At 34.9% G+C, this 20,051-nt stretch overlaps 1 non-coding gene and 1 pseudogene across 1 annotated transcript; one reads left to right on the forward strand and one right to left on the reverse strand.

Moving 5' to 3' along the window:
• Positions 1-301: 301 nt before the first annotated feature.
• Positions 302-2,269, forward strand: LOC127900679 (immune-associated nucleotide-binding protein 9-like; annotated as a pseudogene).
• Positions 2,270-8,048: 5,779 nt separating this feature from the next.
• On the reverse strand, positions 8,049-8,156 carry LOC127901710 (small nucleolar RNA R71). The gene has a single exon (XR_008053954.1). It is a non-coding gene; the product is annotated as a small nucleolar RNA R71 (small nucleolar RNA).
• Between the last annotated feature and the right edge of the window lie 11,895 nt (positions 8,157-20,051).

Consider the following 20,051-nt stretch of genomic DNA (forward strand, 5'->3'; position numbering starts at 1 on the left):
GTATATATCAATTCATCATATTTTTGTTAAGATTATAAATTTAACTATATTGTCGGGGTCTGAATGATTTTTATTTTTAATTTTTAATTTTTTTAATGAATTTATTCATGTTCGGTTGGATAATATTTAAAGTAATAACAATTATAGGTTTTAATGGAGTGAAATTGTAAGGGTGTGGTAACTAAATTTTGTTTCTTATTGTTTAATGGTAAAAACTGAATTCAAAGTGAAGTGGTTTGATATTGTAAATGCATTGCAGGTAAATTGAAATCTTTTTTATGATGGGAGGAAGAGTATTGATGTCGATTCGATGCCTACTTCTCCATCTAATGCGGAGCGCACTTTGGTTTTAGTTGGCCGTACTGGCAATGGCAAAAGTGTGACGGGCAATAGTATTCTCGGAAGAAGAGCCTTCAAGTCGAAGGCTGGCTCGTCTGGGGTTACTAAAACTTGTGAAATGCAGAGAACCATGCTCAAAGATGGCCAAGTTGTTAATGTCATTGATACTCCTGGTAATTTACTAATGTTGGTGCCCAGATATTCCAATCCATGCTTGTTGATGTTGTAGTGGTAAGTAGATTGATGTTATGAGCCATTGCAGGACTTTTTGATTCTTCCGCTGACTCTGAGTTTGTCAGCAAGGAAATTGTCAAATGTATTGGTATGGCCAAGGATGGGATCCATGCAGTCCTTCTAGTTTTCTCTGTTAGAAACCGTTTTTCTGAAGAGGGAGGAGCTGCAATACACAGTTTGGAGTCCTTGTTCGGGAAAAAAGTTTTTGACTATATGATTGTTGTTTTCACTGGAGGGAATGAACTTGAAGATAATGACGAAACATTAGAAGATTACTTGGGTCCTGAGTGTCCAAAGCCTTTAAAGGTTTGTTTCTGAAAGGCAATAGTTTTCGATAATTTCATTAGTCATTTTGATCAAGTTGTCTTTCTTTGGTTCTTTTCTGAAGTTTTAGACTCCTTGAAGGTTGGACTATTGGAAGTTTAGTATGAATATAATTTAAGAATTTGCCTAGTGAAGAGGCAGCTACTGCTTTGTAGCCACTAATTTTGATTGGGTCAGTGCTTTTCACTGGAATTTATGCAGAGTATTATTATTATTATTATTTTCTGTTATACGGAATGCTGATCACCTTTTAGGATCTTTAAATTTGATGGACGTAAAAGGTTATTGTAAGTTGTCAAACCATAAGGAGAATGGAATTGATTATTAAAATTTGATTATGGCTTGCCCTTAAATAGTTTTTGAGGATGCATGATATTAAGTACTAACAATCACAATAAAAACAAATTTTGTCAGCTGATCATTTTTCCATTCTTTTAGGAAATCCTTCAACTATGCGAGAATAGGCGGGTGCTTTTTGATAACAAGACTAAGGATGCGGCGACGAGAACTGAGCAGGTTGGGAAGCTTATTTCTCTGGTTAACTCTGTGATCTTGGAGAATGGTGGGCAACCATATTCAGATGAAATCTTTGCTGAGTTGAAGGTGTCTTCATTAGTATCGTGATAGACTTCTGTGCTGCTTCTTTCTGAATATGTCATGAAAATGTCTCTTTTTCTTTTTTTCTACTCAGAAAGGGGCTACTAAACTCTGTGATCAACAAGTTGAGGTTGATTCTCTCAAGGGATATTCAAAACGAGAAATTTCAGAGCTGAAGGAGCAGATGAAAAAATCATAAGAAGATCAACTCAAACGAAGTATTGAGATGGTATTTTTTATGGTCCGTGTTTTGACATCAAAATATGACATACATATGCGTTCATTTCTCAGATCGGGTAATCATTGCTAAAACTGTGTAATTAAAAATACCTATAAAGCGTGCAGGTACCTCTAATGATATTCTAAATTGTGAGACTTGGAGGTGGTAAAGACTGCCGCTGTGTACTTACCCCTAGATTGTTGGAGATTGCCATATGAAAAGAGGCCTTATCTTGCTAGTTGATGTGGACAAATATGTTATTATCTGTTCACTGATTATGTTTTGATGGCTGTAACATGTTGTTCCTACCTTGAAGATTGTTTGACTGTCGAGTTCTATTTTGTTTCTTGATGAAATTAAGTGTTTCTTGATGAAATGTTCTAATGATTGTCCACTGATTCTGTTTTGTTTGCTCATCATGACTTGCACTTAGGAATGGATTCTGCACTTGTTTAGTCATCAATCTTTAGAACATTTCTTGTAATACTGTAGATCCTGTTTTGTTGCTAGGAATTATGCACTCCTGAATCTGTGGGAACAATTGAAATGTTATAACTTATAAGCAAGTTATGTCATATTCTAAATTTGTTAAAAACTGAATAGGCATATTCAAAATAATTTTTTATGAAAAATGTAGTTAGGCACATGGAACCTAATAAAAAAGCTGCGTAGTTTTGATTTTCCTTTTCACAGTTTTAATTTATAGCAAGGCAGTAGAATGATTCGGCATTAAGCCTGATCCTATTCAACAATAATCTGGATTTGCTGTAACATTCTGTGTAATAACTATATGTCTGAGCTGTTAATACGTTTCACTCTCCACATTCCTGAAGTGTGGCAAAATGAAAAGTTTAGTAGATTCTTTAATGCCTTATATTTTGTGTTTATCTGTTTATTTTTTTAAGTTTTTGTGTCTACCATTTATCAAAGATTGAAAGAGTGGAATTGATTGACGTAAGAAAGTTTTGCCAAGTATGGTGAACTTAGCAACTCCCTTTGCAATTGGATTTTTAGATATTATGAAATCCGTAAGAAATAAGTGATATGTATTAGTTCCAATAGAAAAAAAAATTAACAACCTCCTTAATAATAAAAGTGACAAAATAATGAAAGGCAAAAGAGATAAATTGCATGTTCATTTATCTTTTAAATTCTTTTCTTCTCAACTTTCTATTTAAACCCTTTTAAATTCTTTTCTTCTCAACTTTCTATTTAAACTTTCTTACATTCTTTACTTCTCAAATTTCTATTGAAACTCTTTTACATTCTTTTCTTCTCAATTGTCTGTTTAAACTCTCTTACATCCTTTACTTCTCAACTTTCTATTACATTCATTATTCAATTTATAATTTTCATACCTTAAATCCTAAAATTTAAGTCTAGTCTCTTCCCCTTTCTCATCTCTTCAAATGCAACGCAATCCCTGCAGCTCTCCTCTCTTCACAAGTAAGTAAAATCTTAGTTGATTGCATCATCTCAAAGTTTGTTTTCATACTTTGCTTTCTCCAAATTGCCCTCGCCTTTTCCTCTCAATCTCAATTTCTGGTTTTTTATTATAGACTCGATTTTCTTTACCTCGGTTTGTAAATTTTATTGGATGTAATGCATAATCATGGGCGACCCAATTAAGGCCCAGGAAGGGCTTCAGCCCCTTTTGAGCCATTAATTTTTCTTTTAAATATTGCCCACGCCCCTTTTAAAGGAATGAAATAAAAAAATTTGGACACATTTTTTATGTAACAAAAGACTTACAGTTCAATGATAAGAGTGTTAGTTGATGGTTTTAAAGTCCTGGTTTAAATCCCAATAGCCACATTATTGTTTTTTAAATATTTGGGAAAACTACTTAGAAAAATGATACTTTCATGCATTTAAAATAAAGAGTTTATTACCATTATTATTTAAAATTTAAAAGAAAGTAATGAAATTTGAGTTTATGAGATTTAAAATGTATTCGTATGAACATTTGAAAAAAAACCCCAAATTAAATAAAATGTTTTGAACTAAGCCTCCTAATTTAAGTATCTCGGTCCGCCACTATGCATAATTGATTGTTGTCGTTTTTTTTTCAATAATTTCGTAAAACAAGCAGAATTAAATTAAATTATACATCAACATAATTAATTAATTAACTGATGCTGTTTAGATTTTGTGCTTGAATATATATCAATTCATCATATTTTTATTAAGATTATAAATTTACACTATGTCGTCGGGGTCTGAATGATTTTTATTTTTAATATTTTTTTATGAATTTATTCATGTTCGGTTGGATAATATTTAAAGTAATAGCAAATATAAGTTTTAATGGAGTGAAATTGTAAGGGTATGGTAACTAAATTTTCTTTCTTATTGTTTAATGATAAAAAGTGAATTCAATGTGAAGTGGTTTGATATTGTAAATCCATTGCAGGTAAATTGAAATTTTTTTAGGATGGCAGAAAGAGTGATTGATGGCGATTGGAAGCCTACTTCTCCATCTAATGGGGAGCGCACAGTGGCTTTACTTGGCCGTACTGGCAATGGCAAAAGTGCGACGGGCAATAGTATTCTCGGAAGAAAAGCCTTCAAGGCGAGTGCTGGCTCGTCTGGTGTTACTAAAACTTGTGAAATGAAGACAACCGTGCTCAAAGATGGCCAAGTTGTTAATGTCATTGATACCCCCGGTAATTTACTAATGTTGATGCCTAGATATTCCATTCCATGCTTGTTGATGTTGTGGTGGCAAGTAGATTGATGTTATGAGCCATTGCAGGACTTTTTGATGCTTCCGCTGGCTCTGAGTTTGTCGGCAAGGAAATTGTCAAGTGTATTGGTTTGGCCAAGGGTGGGATCCATGCAGTCCTTGTAGTTTTCTAAAAAGGCTACAAGATTTAATGAACATTAATTATTACCCTTTTCTGCAAGAACTCAATTTCAACTAGCAGCATTTCATGTTGTTGCACAAAACAGGAAACAGACAAAGCAACAAATTATTTTCAAACATAAATTACATATACTGAACGTATATCGATAAAGTTTATGCAATGTATTGTTGCAAAACAATGATGTATTGCTCAAATTCAATTATTATTATTTTTCATCGATTTCATGCATGCATAATGCAATTAATTAGTTACCTTCTTGGACCTGATCCTCGTGATGCCTCACTCAAGCCTATTCTCCAGTTGCTTAAGCTCCTTTACAGTTAAAGAACTCAGAGAATCACGCATCAAATGCCTATATGAAGAGTCAAGAGTGAGATAACCAATTGAAAATTCAATTGAAATTGTATATTTTGGCATAATTAATTAACTATGCTTAATATGAAAATGATTGTGGATGAAATAATTGAAAATACCTGTTAGAATTCTGTAATATTTGAATTTGCTACCGCAGCTTCACTGATTCCTGCTGATAGTACCGTTTTCATGGGTCACATGTAATTGGAGAAGTTAATTTTTTTTTGGGAACTTTATATTTCAATGCTAGCTATGTGGTAACAAATGGTAATTAGTTGGTTTTTTCTTTTTTCTATTTTTTTCACCTTTTCATAATAATATATATTCCTAGCAAAGCCTGAATTTATAGTTTTAATTAATGAATTACTTACCTGAGCATTAATCACAGTAATAGTGCTAGAATTTATTAATTCTGTAGCTTAAATTGCATACATTTATACACACACACACACACTAAGAACAACAGTTATATTCATCAAATTCATCTCAAAATAACTAACTAACTAACTAGATAGCTCAGCTTCTTTTCTTTCCAACTGAATTTCTGCACTTGGTAGATTCTTAGCTGGCTTAGCAATAACGTTAAGGAACTCCAGATAATCCGGGTCTTTATTATCCACATGAAAACCAAATATGGCTTATTACTATAGTACTACTAAAAAAAATAAGAAGATAAAGAAAACAAAGGTATTCTTGTAATTGCTGTGCTTTTACTTAACTTTGAAATTTAGCAACTTAAGTGTACGGTAAAAGCCACATCTCTTCAACCCCAAAAGTACCCTAACTTTTTTTAAATAAAAAGAAGGGAAAATATCCACCGTCCACCCGTTTTTTACACCTTTTTAAAAAATTCACAATTCCTTTATTTTTTGGCTGGAATCCACCTAAAGTTACATTTTGTTTCACTTTTCCACTTCCGTTTGGAATCCGTTAAGAAAACTAACGGAAACTTAAAAAAATGACCATTTTACCCCCAAAATGAAAATTACAATTTCACCCTAAAAATGCCAAAAATAATAAAATTTAATGATGAATATCATTATTGGTACGTTAATGAAGTACAAAAAAATCTTAACTACTAGAGATTATAACTCAATGAATAATAAAACTCTACTTATCTTAAATTTAATTGATGATTTATGAGATTGAGCTATTTTTAATATTACTATTATAATTTAACATTCTAATTACAGACATATTTAAAAAAAAAAATTGCATTTGATGGTTGTGGAATTAATTTCTTTATTGACCGATGGGGAAAATAATTAGATTTAATCTGATTATTTTTGGTAATTTTTAAGGTGAAATTGTAATTTTAGTTTTGGGGGTAAAATGATCATTTTTTAAAATTTCCGTTAGTTTTCTTAACGGATTCCAAACGGAAGTGGAAAAGTGAAACAAAATGTAACTTTAGGTGGATTCCAGCAAAAAAATGAAGGAATTGTGTATTTTTAAAAAAGGTGTAAAAAACGGGTGGACGATGGATATTTACCCTAAAAAGAATTACCTTTACATTGAAGAGTGCTGTTTCAGCAACATTGAAGAATCTTGCAGAATTATTCGGATTTGTCTTTCACTATGCTCAACTTATATTTATTTTCTTCCTTTGATTGTTCTAATGTATCCCGTGAACAACATATTTATGTTCGTTTTTCTTATTCAGAATATGAACTAGATTTGCTTGTAGTTGAGTGACAAACAATCCAATGAGTTCTTGATTGTTCTTATATGTTGTTATGTCATTGCTGTAGCATTATACTCTAGTAGTTATTATTAATATAACTGTTATTTCAGTTAAGATAGAGCAACAAAAAGGCATGTCTTAGCGGATATTATTAGAGTATTACTTGATCTTAAGTTAAGTTTCCTGGATTAAGTTATCTTGAATCCCATAAGGGCAAGTTAAGATTTGTGACACACTAGACATAGGTGCTCACCTTGTAGGGTGGAGAGATAAAAAGGATCATAAAGCCATATCATGAGTAGATTAGCAACTGGTTATTGCTAGTGTATTTGAGGGTATGAGAGTTCCAATATGCTACAGTTGAGGATGCAAATTAATTCCGCCCAGTGCTGCAGCACTTGCCGTGACAATTGGAGTCAACTTGATGAAAAACAATCAGCCCATAAGGAGTGTTTGATCATTCAACTACCATATTCTCACTTGAATCTTAGACACATTTAGTTTAGTTTATTTCATTGCGGTTTTGTTTATTTTATTCTCTCACAATCATTAATTATGATATAACACATTTTACGTTTGTTAACTTCAGATTTGAATTAGTTTGCACTATTGTGATTGCTACAACATTTCTGGTAACATCAATCCATGTGGAGACGATCTTGAATACTTATCACTTTATTACTTGTTGTGTACACTTGCACATTGACACCAATAGTATTTGATTATAAAATCAACCAACAAGTTTTTGGCGCCGTTACCGGGGATTGATTGTTTATTTTTGAAATGTGAAGTAAATCTTGATAGCACCAAATTTGATTTAATTCATTCTATTTATTGGCAGATCAATGCTTGCATGCGCAAAGACAGATATATGATATTTCAGTTCGATCCTGAAATTGAAAGGACTGTTAGAAGATTGCGAAGAGAACAAAGGAAGTAAACTCCTCAAGTTAAACCCTCACGGGCCCTTACAATCAGTTAACATTCAAGAAGAGCAGAATGAACATGCTAACGAGAGACAGCCATGCAATAACAATATTATTTACATGGCTGGTGACAGAGACAGAGATATTAGAGATTATGCTGTGTTAACTCCTCAAGTTGTACACCTTGGGATAATCAGACCTGAAGTAGAAGCTGTAAATTTTTAGTTGAAGCTAGTGATGTTTCAAATGTTGCAAACAATTGCTCAATTCAATGGATTACCAAATGAAGATCCTCATCTCCATCTTAAGTTGTTCTTGGAAGTGAGTGATGCTTTCAAAATTGCTGGAGCAACATAAGATGCCTTAAGGCTGAGGCTTTTTCCTTATTCTTTAAGAGATCAAGCAAGAGCATGGTTAAATTCGTTACCATATGATTCCATCACTATATGGAATGAGTTGGCTAATGAATTCCTAATGAAATATTTTCCACTGACAAAAAATGCAAAGTTACGGCATGAGATAACTTATTTCCATCAACTTGAAGATGAAAGTTTGTACGAGGCTTGGGAAAGATTCAAAGAACTTCTCAGAAGGTGTCCTCATCATGGCATTCCTTGTTGCATTCAATTGAAAACTTTCTACAATGGGTTGAATCCAAGTACAAGGTTGAGTGTGGATGCTTCAGCAAATGGAGCCCTTTTATCCAAATCTTACACTAAAGCTTATGAAATTCTGGAGAGAATTGCCAATAATAATTATCAGTGGCCATCAACCAGGTAACCAGCAGCAAGAGGATCAACAAAGGTATATAACATAGATGCAATTACAGCCTTATCAGCATAAGTAACCTCATTGACTAACATGGTAAAGGCCATGACATCTGCTCCAGCAGTAGTGAAGCAAGTTGCTAAACTTTCTTGTGTATACTATGGTGAAGGACATGACTTTGATAATTGTCCTGGAAATCCAGCATCAGTAAACTATGTGGGTAATTTCAATTGACAGCCTCAGAACAACCCATATTCAAATACTTACAACCCTGGATGGAAACAACACCCAAAATTCTCATGGAGCAGTCAGAATCGAAATGCTCCAACAATAAATGGACAAAATAGGAACACTCAACCATCTGGATTTTATCAGTAGTGTCAGGGGCAAAAACATAGCAGTCAGGATCCAATCATTTCACTGGAAGCATTGATTAAAGAGTACTTTGCAAAGAATGAAGCAATTGTACAGAGTCAAGTTGTATCATTGAGGAACCTGAAAAATCAAATGGGACAACTTGCTACAGCAATGGGTAGCAGGACTCAAGGAAGTTCACCTAGCAACACAGAAAACCCTAGAAGAGAGGGCAAAGAACACTGTAAAGCAATTAATTTGAGATCTGAAAAAAATGTTGACATCCCAGTTGATGTGACTAACAAGGGTAAGAAAGTTAATTCCTCACAAAAACCACCTTAAGATGGAAGCATGTTACAACAGCCCAACCATCAAAACACTGGTTACATGGGCCAAACTACAACTACAGCAGAGGGAATTCAATTAGAACATGTTGAAAAAGAAGTTGCAACACCAGTAATTACGACCTACATCAAACCAAACAAACAGAGTTTGGTACTTCCTGAAGCTACCCAGCAGTTTAGACACCCACCACCTTTCCCATAGAGATTCCAGAAGAAAAAACAAGATAAGCAGTTCAGTAAATTCCTAGAAGTGCTGAAGCAATTACACATAAATATACATTTCGTGGAAGCCTTGGAGCAAATGCCAAATTATGTGAAATTTCTAAAAGACATCTTGGCACGAAAGAGAAGGCTGGGAGAGTTTGAAACTATTGCTTTAACACAGGAAAGTAGTCATATGCTCTAAAGTAAGATTCCTACAAAAGTGAAAGATCCAGGAAGTTTTACAGTACCATGCTCTATAGGAACTAGATATGCTGGCAAAGCACTTTGTGACTTAGGAGCTAGTATTAGTTTGATGCCATTATCTATATTTAAGCAGTTGGGAGTAGGGGAATGCAGACCAACAACAGTCACTCTGCAATTAGCTGACAAATCTCATGCATACCCTGAAGGAAAAATTGAGTATGTACTGGTGAAGGTGGAAAAATTCATCTTCCCAGTAGACTTCATTGTATTGGACTTCGAAGATGATAAAGAGGTGCCCATTATACTTGGAAGACCTTTTCTAGTAACTGGAAAGACTTTGATAGATGTGCAGAAATGAGAGCTCACCATGAGAGTAAATGATCAGCAAGTCACATTTAATGTACTAGAGGCTATGAGAAGTCCTGATGAAGTAGAAGATTGCAATTTCCTAAGTGTTGTGGATTTTGTTATAGCAGACAGAATGGACAGATGCTGCAGTAATGAAATCAACAAAGTCACCACCTTTGAGGATGTAGAAGTGGAAAATGTTGCAGCAAATCGAATAAATTGGATGGAAGAAAAGAAATTTGATAGGCATAACAGGTTTATTGAGCATCTGAATCTTTCAGACAGGGAAGTAAAAATAGCTTTACCATCTACTGAATCAACTCCTAGTCTTGAGTTAAAATTATTACCTTCGCATTTAAAGTATGTTTATCTTGGTCAAAACAACACACTCCCTGTGATCATTTCTTCTACTTTGGATGCAGGTCAAGAACAGAGTTTAGTAGATTTACTGGGAAAATACAAAAGAGCATTAGGATGGACCATGGTAGACATCAAGAGGATAAGCCCATCAATATGCACGCATAAAATCCTGTTAAAAGATTGCTATAGCAATTCAGTGGAGCACTAGAGAAGGTTGAACCATATTATGAAAGAAGTGGTGAAGAAGGAAATTATCAAATGGTTAGATGCTGGAATCATATACCCAATATCAGACAGTTCGTGGGTGAGTCTAGTTCAATGTGTTCCAAAGAAAGAAGGGATAACTGTGATAACTAATGAGAGAGATGAACTTATTCCTACAAGGACAGTGATTGGATGGAGAGTATGTATGGATTACAGGAAGCTCAACAAAGCTACAAGGAAAGACCACTTCCCACTCCCATTCATAGGTCAGATGTTGGACAAACTTGCTGGAAAATAATACTATTGTTTCCTAGATGGGTATTCAGGTTACAACCAGATTGCTATAGCTCTAGAAGATCAGGAAAAGACTACATTTACTTGTCCTTATGGAACATTTGCCTTCAGAAGAATGCCTTTTGGGTTGTGCAACGCTCTAGCAACTTTTCAGAGATGCATGATGTCTATTTTTTCTGATATGGTTGAGCAAACTTTAGAAGTTTTCATGGATGACTTTTCAGTTTTTGGAGAGACATACAATGATTGTTTACACAACTTAAAAAAAGTTCTTAAAAGATGTGAGATAACTAACTTAGTACTCAATTGGGAAAAGTGCCATTTCATGGTGCAAGAAGGAATAGTGTTGGGTCATAAGGTGTCCAAGAAAGGCATTGAGGTAGACAAAGCCAAGATAAAGGTAATAGATAAACTGCCATCCCCCACTTCAATAAAGGGTATAAGGAGTTTTTTGGGTCATGCTGGATTTTATAGAAGATTCATTAATGATTTTTCCAAGGTAGCTAAACCATTATGCTCATTGCTGGAACATGACAAGCCCTTTTACTTTGACAAAGATTGTCATCAAGCATTTGGAGAATTAAAGAAAGCTCTGATTACTGCTCCAGTAGCTATATCTTCAGACTGGATGTTATCATTTGAATTGATGTGTGATGCTAGTGATCATTTTGTTGGAGCAGTATTAGGCCAAAGAAAGGATAAGGTTTTTCACTCCATATACTATGCAAGCAAAAACTCTTACTCAAATTCAAATCAATTACACCACTACAAAGAAAGAGTTGCTAGCAATAATATTTGCTTTTGACAAATTCAGAGCCTACTTGGTAGGTACTAAAGTGACTGTATACATAGACCATGCAGCCATCAAATATTTAATTTCAAAGAAGGATGCCAAACCAAGGTTAATCAGATGGATCTTATTGCTTCAGGAGTTTGATCTAAAAATTAAAGATAGAAAAGGGACTGAAAATCAAGTAGCAGACCACCTGTCACGGTTGGAAGCAGATACAAGTACATTGATAAGAAAGGACATCACTGAAACTTTTCCTGATGAATAGTTGTTAGTAGTACAACAAGCACAGATGCTGCAACAGTCAGGATCTCCATGGTATACAGATTTTGCCAACTACTTGTTAAGTGGATTGCTACCAACTGAGCTGAAGTTCCAAGAGAAAAAGAAATTTTTTCATAATGTAAGAAGTTATCAGTGGGATGACCCACATTTATACAAGCTGTGCTCAGATCAAGTAATACGAAGATATGCTTCAGAAGGAGAAATTCCCCACATCCTGAAGTCATGCCATGCTGCAACATATGGAGGACATTTTGGTGGTCACAGAACAGCTACTAAAGTTCTGCAATCAGGTTATTACTAGTCTTCTATTTTTAGAGATGCTTATGAATTTGTTAAATGTTGTGACAAGTGTCAAAGGACAGGGAAAATAACTAAAAGACATGAAATGCCATTGACCAACATTTTGGAAATGAAAGTTTTTGATATATGAGGAATAGATTTCATGGGACCTTTTCCACCATTCTTTGGAAACTTGTATATCCTTGTTGCTGTGGATTATGTTTCCAAGTGGGTAGAGGCTGCAGCATTACCTACCAATGATGCTAAAACAGTGGTGGCTTTTCTTCAGAAAAACTTTTTTTCCAGGTTTGGCACTCCTAGAGCAATTATTAGTGAAGAGGGTACTTATTTTTGCAACAAAGTCTTTGCTACAGTTATAGTAAAATATGGAGTCAGACACAAGGTAGCAATAGCATATCACCCACAGTCTAATAGTCAGGCTGAAGTGTCCAACAGAGAAATTAAAAAGATCTTAGAAAAAGTTGTGAATCCAACAAGGAATGATTGGTATTTGCAGTTACATGACTCTCTATGGGCCTACATAACAGCATACAAAACTCCACTTGGCATGTCTCCTTACCGAATTGTTTATGGGAATGCTTGTCATTTGCCACCAGAGCTAGAGCATAAAGCACACTGGGCATTGAAGAAATTAAATTAGGACATTCATACTGCAGCAGAGCAAAGAAAGCTTCAACTTTGTGAGCTTGATGAATTACGACTATTTTCATATGAAAATGCTAGAATCCATAAAGAAAGGAAAAAACACTAGCACGACAAGCATATTCAACACAGGCAGTTTAACCCTATTTAACTAGTGCTGCTCTACAATATAAGACTAAGATTATTTCTAGGGAAGCTTAAATCACGATGGTCTGGATCTTTTAGGCTATTAAAATTTTACCCTCATGGAGCTGTTGATCTTCTAGATGAACAAACAGGTCACGAATTTAAAGTTAATGGACACAGGGTTAAGCATTACATACACCCAGCGGCAGAGTTTTCAAAGGAGATTTTACTCTTTAAAGAACCCAACTATTGAGCAGTGAAAGAAGGTCAGACTGAAGGACCTTAAATCAAGCGCTCCATAGGAGGCAACCCATTGTGGAGATAGCCACTTTAAACCAACTTTGATCATCTTTGGTTTTGTTGACTGTTCTCCCTCTCTTCTATTTTATTTAATCTTGTTCTTCAATTCAAGTTACTTAGTTTAATCTTTTCACATTATTGCATTTTTTTATGTTGCTATCATTTGATCTCTTTATTTTTTATTATGTTTTTAGAATTGGTGTTAGTTTTTGTGGTAAGTATGAGTGGCATTAGCTTTCCATTTTAACCAGTGGGGTTGTATGGTGACAGAGTGCAGAGGCAAGCTACGTGTCAAAGAGCATTGGAGGGACGTATGTAACTGTTGCTAGAGCAAGCAACTGTGTGCTACAGCACCTAATATTACCGTTATAGTAAATTAAAAATTGGAGCCTCTCACTTATCGTTGGAAATAAATCATGACAGATGGCGGCGTGGATTTGGATAGCAATTGCAAAGAAATCAAATATATGAAATTAATGCATAAATTTCGCTGGCCTATGTTTTAGGGATATACATATTAAATTCAAAATGTTTTCTTCCCTCATTTATCTTTAGTTACCATATTTATCTTCAAATAAAGTCCACTATAAAAGGGAGTCACTGTGCGTAGTGATCTACGACATTATTCCCCATCTACTTCGCAAATACAACTCTCATAATTCTTAACCTCTTCTTCTCATTTTACTCGCAGGGACCCTCAAATTTTTACTGCTATAGCAATGCCAAGGTATAAGAAAACAGCTAGCCGCCTCAAAGATCCTTCACGCTTCTAGAGTTACCACGCCGAAGAAAAATATGAAGAATTTATAGAGCCGCATAAGATTTTGGAAGAAAAAGGGTTTCAATTTCCAGAGCGACTCATCGAAATTGTGCAAACAATACACAATGCTGCTGCAAAGCGTGGATGGTTGGACTTTTGCAACCACCCTCGAGATCCTGTGCTACCAGTAGTCAATGAATTTTAAGCCAATTTGGTAAGCCCTGATCAGCACAACATTTGGGTAAGAAAAACACTTGTTCAATTAGACTCCCGCATTATAAATGCTTTTTATAATTTACTTGCTGAAATTAATTGTGAGTATGTCAAGTTGCTTGATAAATTAACCCCAAAGAAATGAAACACCATCTTCACAACTCTTACAATCGAAGGGGCATCATGGGCTAACGAGGAAGGGCGTGTAGTTAATAGGATAGATTTGAAACCTATTGCTAAGGTGTGGGTGAAATTTCTGAAATTTAGGCTTATGCGAACCACTCACACTACTACGGTTTCACAAGAGAGGTTGGTCTTGTTATATGTCATTGTTTGAGGACTTCCCATAGATGTGGGTAGCATCATCAAAAAAGAAATAAGGGACTGTGCAGTTAAGAATCACAAAACTGCTGCTTTGCTATTTCCTTTGCTCATCACCAGCATTTGTGTAGTATCCGGTGTTCGTCTTGACGCGAGAGATGACCATATCAAGAATGATAGTGCTTTTACGGCACGTACCATTAAGAGAGTTGCTGGTGAGAGTGATAGAACAACAACTGAACCAGCCACTGTAACAGGAGCAAGACGAGCTAGTGAAGAAGCCACTGCTACAAATGAACCAGAAAAAGAAGCTGTAGCTGAACCACAAGCAGAGGTAGAATCAGAAGATGATGAAATATCTGATCAACCTGAGGAAGAAGGTGACAAGTCTGCAACTGATAGCTCACCCACAGAGGCAAAGGACAACTCTGAGAAAGAATGTGAGGAACCTTCCATTCCAACTCATTCCAAAACTAGGAAAAGGCACATCATTCAAGAAGAGGAAGAGGAAGACCTTGAAGAGAAACCTTCCATTCTAGTCCTTGCGGGCAAGAGCAAGGGCAAGGCAAAAATAGCAACACTTCCTGCCTCTGAAGATAAAATGGAGCAAATCAATGCAGAGCTAGCTACTGCAGCAACCAGAGTTAGCCTACACCTGCAGAAGCCAAGCAGCTACTTGGTATCATTGCTGCCATCATAGCTGAGGCCCAGGCAGCTGATGCATCAACTCGAATTCCTCCACAACAAACTCCTAGTCAACCTGTTCATACCAGTCCGCAAAAATCTAGAAAAAGAAAAGGTAGTACATTTAAAGGCACTGCTACAACAGCCTCACCTCAGCCAAAATGGACCAAGTCGTTGTCAACTACGTAACCTACCCCAGCTGCAACTCCTCTCGCCAACCCAGTGACAAAAAAGACAAAGACATTGCCAGCCACTTCCCCACAAGTTTCACCAAAGGATAAGTTGCGAAGTGCATTCAAGAAGCGCTGATATTATCCCGTCATTTGCAGCAATCCCAACCATAGGGGAGTATCCCTTCCTTGTTAGTTAATTTATTGTTAAAAAAAATTTTCTTTCAGTATGTTTTTTAAATTGTGTAGTATTTTTTAATGTCTTCCATGTCCTTGTCCACTTGTGTGCCTTTGTTCTGTCTGCTTGTGAGGACACTACAACTCTCAAGTTTTAGAGGGTTGTGTTTTTGAATGTTTGTGTTGTGTGAAGCTCTGTTATCTAATATTTGTGTATGGATTTGAAAACCTAATGAAGATACAGTGAGTGTTATTCAAGATTTATGAGAATGCCAAATAGAGATAGTTATAGATGGAGATTGAAATTCTGTCCTGACACTTAGACTTTGGTTTAATTGTATGAGATTGCTAGAGTAAAGCCAAAAGAATATAAAAGATCTTAAGTTTGGGGGGGGGAAGTAAGTTGATTGACTGTGATATCTATGAAATAAACTCTGTTCCAATGACTTAAGTTGCTGAATAACCAGATCTGAGTATGTACCCTATATGTAGAATTGTGTTCAAAGGTAGCAAGATTTATGAGCAATGCTATAGCATTTAAAAAAAAAAAAAGTCATCTGTCTAAGGCATTGAGTAGCCAGGTCTGTTCATGAGCCCCATGTTCAGTCTTGAGTAAAAGATATCTCTAGATAAGACTATATTACAGATATTGCTACAGCAACTCTAATATGTGCATGGTTTGAGTAATTGGGTGTCATCATTACAATTGATTGACGTTCACAAGAAAAATAAATGTTGCAGTGATGAGGTTGAATACTCTCCAGTTTCTTAATTTTAAAATAATCACAGTTCGAGTATGTGAAATTTATGCTACCCCATATATGAATAAAGTTTTATCATTGCTGAAATTCATGCAGTCTCTTGGTGATGTTATAGCATCTCTGGAATACAATCAAAGTAGCACGCACACATAATAGACAGAAAGAAGCTTAAGTTTAGAACTGATTTACTATGGTCACGTTGCATGATTGGGATGGTGATCTGAAGGTGGAAGAATCCATGCAAATTTGATAAAAGAGCTAAAGTTATTTTGCATGATTGTTTGTGTGAAGTATTAGTATGTTGTCATTACTTGAGGATAGGTAATGGTTTAAGTTTGGAGGTGTGATAACTCTAAGAAATGAGAGTTATTACATCAATTCAAGACTTAAATAAAGATCATTTAGAGAACAAATAAGGTGTTTTTATTACATTTTGGTTATATTTTGCATAAACATTCATTTTAGTTAAGTTTTAATAAGTTTTGTTTGAATCAAAGTAATTGGTGCTAAAAACAGGTGCATAATTGTAGGTTTTCAAAAAGTCTTAATTCATGAGAGGATGGTGAGATAGTGGATGAGCAAGAGGAAAGAAGATAGCCGCAAAAGAAGTAAGGCACAATCGGGAATAGTGCTGTGTTGTAGCGGATGTTAGAGCAATCAGTGCTATAGCAATCTGGGAGCAATGCGGAAGAAAATTTAGACGCGGGTTAGCTACATAATCGCGATTTGCATGTTTCCTAATTATTCATCCATTACTCCTTCAATTTTCACTCTCAAAACAACATTTCATCAACTCTCCACATAAAATCCAAAATAAAAAATTCTCACTCTACCCGTTTCTCTCTCTTCATTTTCAAGCTTCTTTTAGCCCATTTTTAATTCAATCTACATCATAAATTAGTTTCATTCATCTCTAGGATTGATTTTCTTGCCTCAAACAAATCCATTTCACTCAATTTTTGTTAAACCTGAAATTGCATTTTTAAGCTCTTTTTCCTTCCAACAATGGCGGGTGGTGACAAGTCCAAGGGAAAACACGTGGCCAAGAAGTGTAAGGATGATCATGGAGATTATTCGGACTTTATGTTGATTCATTTTTCACGACTCCAACTTCGGAAACATTTTCTCGACAATTTCAAGCCAAGGTCGGTCATTACTCCTTATTTTGTTAATCTCAATAATATGGAGAATTTAGAAATTTGTGATAAATCTCTTAAATATTTACTTATTGCTATGGGATGGAAGAATGTGGTTGTCGTTAATGAACATTACTATGAAAATTTAGTCAAGGTTTTCTATTTGAATATGGATATGGAATTTTCAAATAGAATTTTTACTAATGTTGGGGGAGTTCATATTGAATTTGATGTTGCTTTGCTAAATTATATCCTTGGAACTCCAAATGAGGGATTGGAACTATATAGTGCTAGAGCCAAAATCAAACAACCTTGGTTTTCACTTGAAAATGGCGTTCGAAAAATTTGTCGACGGCGTGATTTGTCCACTGCGTTCTGTAACTCACCTTTGAAATCTCAAGTCTTACTTCTTCAAACTCGAATCCTTCATTATGTTCTTCATCATGTGATTACTCCTAGGGCTGATCATGCGGATGAAGTTAGTCGTTTAGATGTAGCCATTTTGGACTGCATTCTAGAGGAGAGGATGCTAAATATTGGATATATTATCCTTCATCATATGCTTAGTACTCCCAACTTAGCCAAAAGATCCCTTCTATATGCTAGTATTATTACCCGAATTCTAGAGTATTTCCGTGTCCCTATAATCAAGCCAATCTTCTTGAATTCGAGGGAATTAGGTGATGAATCAATTGCTAATTTGGGTTATTATTGGAGCGACAATCAATGGCGTAAAGATCACATAAACAAAAAGGTTGGGGACATTGCTCCTACAGATCATCGTTTCTTTAACGATGTTCGTCTCCCACACTTACTTCCTAATCTTAGTGCTCCATATCTCTCACGTCCTCCACCTTCCGAGGGCCCTTCCCACTCTACTTCAGCTGCCTCTAAGGATCCGTTGCAGCAGCTGTTAACTAAAGTGGATTCACTTTCTGAGTGGCAAGACAAACTTCAGTCTATGCTTGAAGCTTTTCAACTTCAGTCCATTTCCGAGGGAGAGCGTCTCTTTGCTCAACAGCAGCAGCTTCTTGATGGCCAGCAGTGACTTTTTGCAGCTCTTGGATTTCCACCACCATCCTCTTCATCACATCCACCATCTCCTTAGTACTCTTTTTTTTTATTTGTCACTTTGCACTACATTTCTTCATGCATTGTTGTTTTTCATTTGCGGATGACATCTTGTTGTTTGATATTTGTATATGTTGTTTTTTAATTTGTGGATTAAGGATGCTTGTTATTTGATCTTCGGATATGTTATATTTGGATGATGTTTTTGGATTCTTGGAATGTTATAACTCTTTGCTCAATTATATGCTTAATTCTTATGTGTTGCTTGATGACTTGGTGGAGTTGTTGGTTTGTTATACTTGTTTAAGCTTATATGCAAGTGTTTTTAACCACGTTGTTTATTTGAGGATTTGTTCATTTTTAAGGGGAGACTCTGCTGAAATTTTTGCTCGCACAAAATGGGTAATATCTTCATTGAATTATTTTTTATGATCTTGTTTCAAATTGCATATATCTATTTTTTTTAAGTGGGAAATAAATATGATAAGTTTTTGATAATGTCATTTTGGTTAAATTTTTAGTAATTTTGATGATGAAGGGGGAGAAGTCATGTATTTTGAATATGAAGACATGTAATACATATTTTGTATTTCAAGTATTTATGCATGGTTTTGAAATATTAAGGGGGAGCTTTCAAATTATCATAAATCAAATATTTAGGGGAAGTTTTTGTTTTGAATTTGATTTATAAGTTTTAATCATGTATGCCATGTATTAAGGGGGAGTTTAATGTCAAAATACATGAGATGTTTATCATCATCAAAAAGGGGGAGATTCTTAGCCTAAAGGGCTATACATAATGTAATTTTGATGATAACAAACATGTGTCTTAAGTAAAAATAATAAATATTGTATTTCACATTTTCACTAGTTTTTTGAAGGATAATATTTATGCAAGTGAATCAAGTGAAATCAAGATTGAAGACACTCAACGGATAACTGCAACATCAAGATTATAATTTAGAGCTCAACAAACAAATTAGTGCGATAAATTCTTGTAAAGCCGGTATGATTTAATTGATGCATGATTTAACATTTGAGAAGCTCAAGAGATTAATTTAATTAAATACTTTTCATAAACTAAAAGGTTTTATTTTTATAATGTAAAGTATTTTGTGGATTTGAGTAATTTGGACTTAAATGCTAAGATTTGAAATCTTTGATTTTAATAAGTATTAAATTTCAGAGTTGGACGTTTTTACAAACATTTGAAATGTTTTGGGCCATACTATAATTTATGAATATTTTGGGCTAAAGTGAAAGGTTTTGAGAACTTTGAAAAATATGGGTATTATGTTGAAAAGGACCTTTGTGTGAAATAATAAAATCTTTAGGGTCGTATCATAATTTCAGAAAGTTTGGGAAAGACAACTATTCTTAGGAAGTTCTTAAATTGGACCTATTTGTAAAGTTTTATGACGTTTTGGGCCATAGTATAATTATAGAAAATTTTGGGCTAAAATTTAAAAATAACTGTAATATCACTGTTCCTGAGTGGCTAGCCGGATAAACCAAGCGGCTAACCGCTTGGGCGCGGGAATTTACCTATAACGGCTAGTTTTCAGGGTTCAATTATAAAAATTCAACTCAAACTTCATTCTAAGGACTAATGCAAGCAAATATAAGATCATACAACATATATTGAGCTTCCAAAATGCAAATCATCATTGATTGAATCATTGTTGAGCTA

This window comes from Citrus sinensis, chromosome 3 (genome assembly GCF_022201045.2).
Source record: "Citrus sinensis cultivar Valencia sweet orange chromosome 3, DVS_A1.0, whole genome shotgun sequence".
Taxonomy (NCBI): Eukaryota; Viridiplantae; Streptophyta; class Magnoliopsida; order Sapindales; family Rutaceae; genus Citrus; species Citrus sinensis.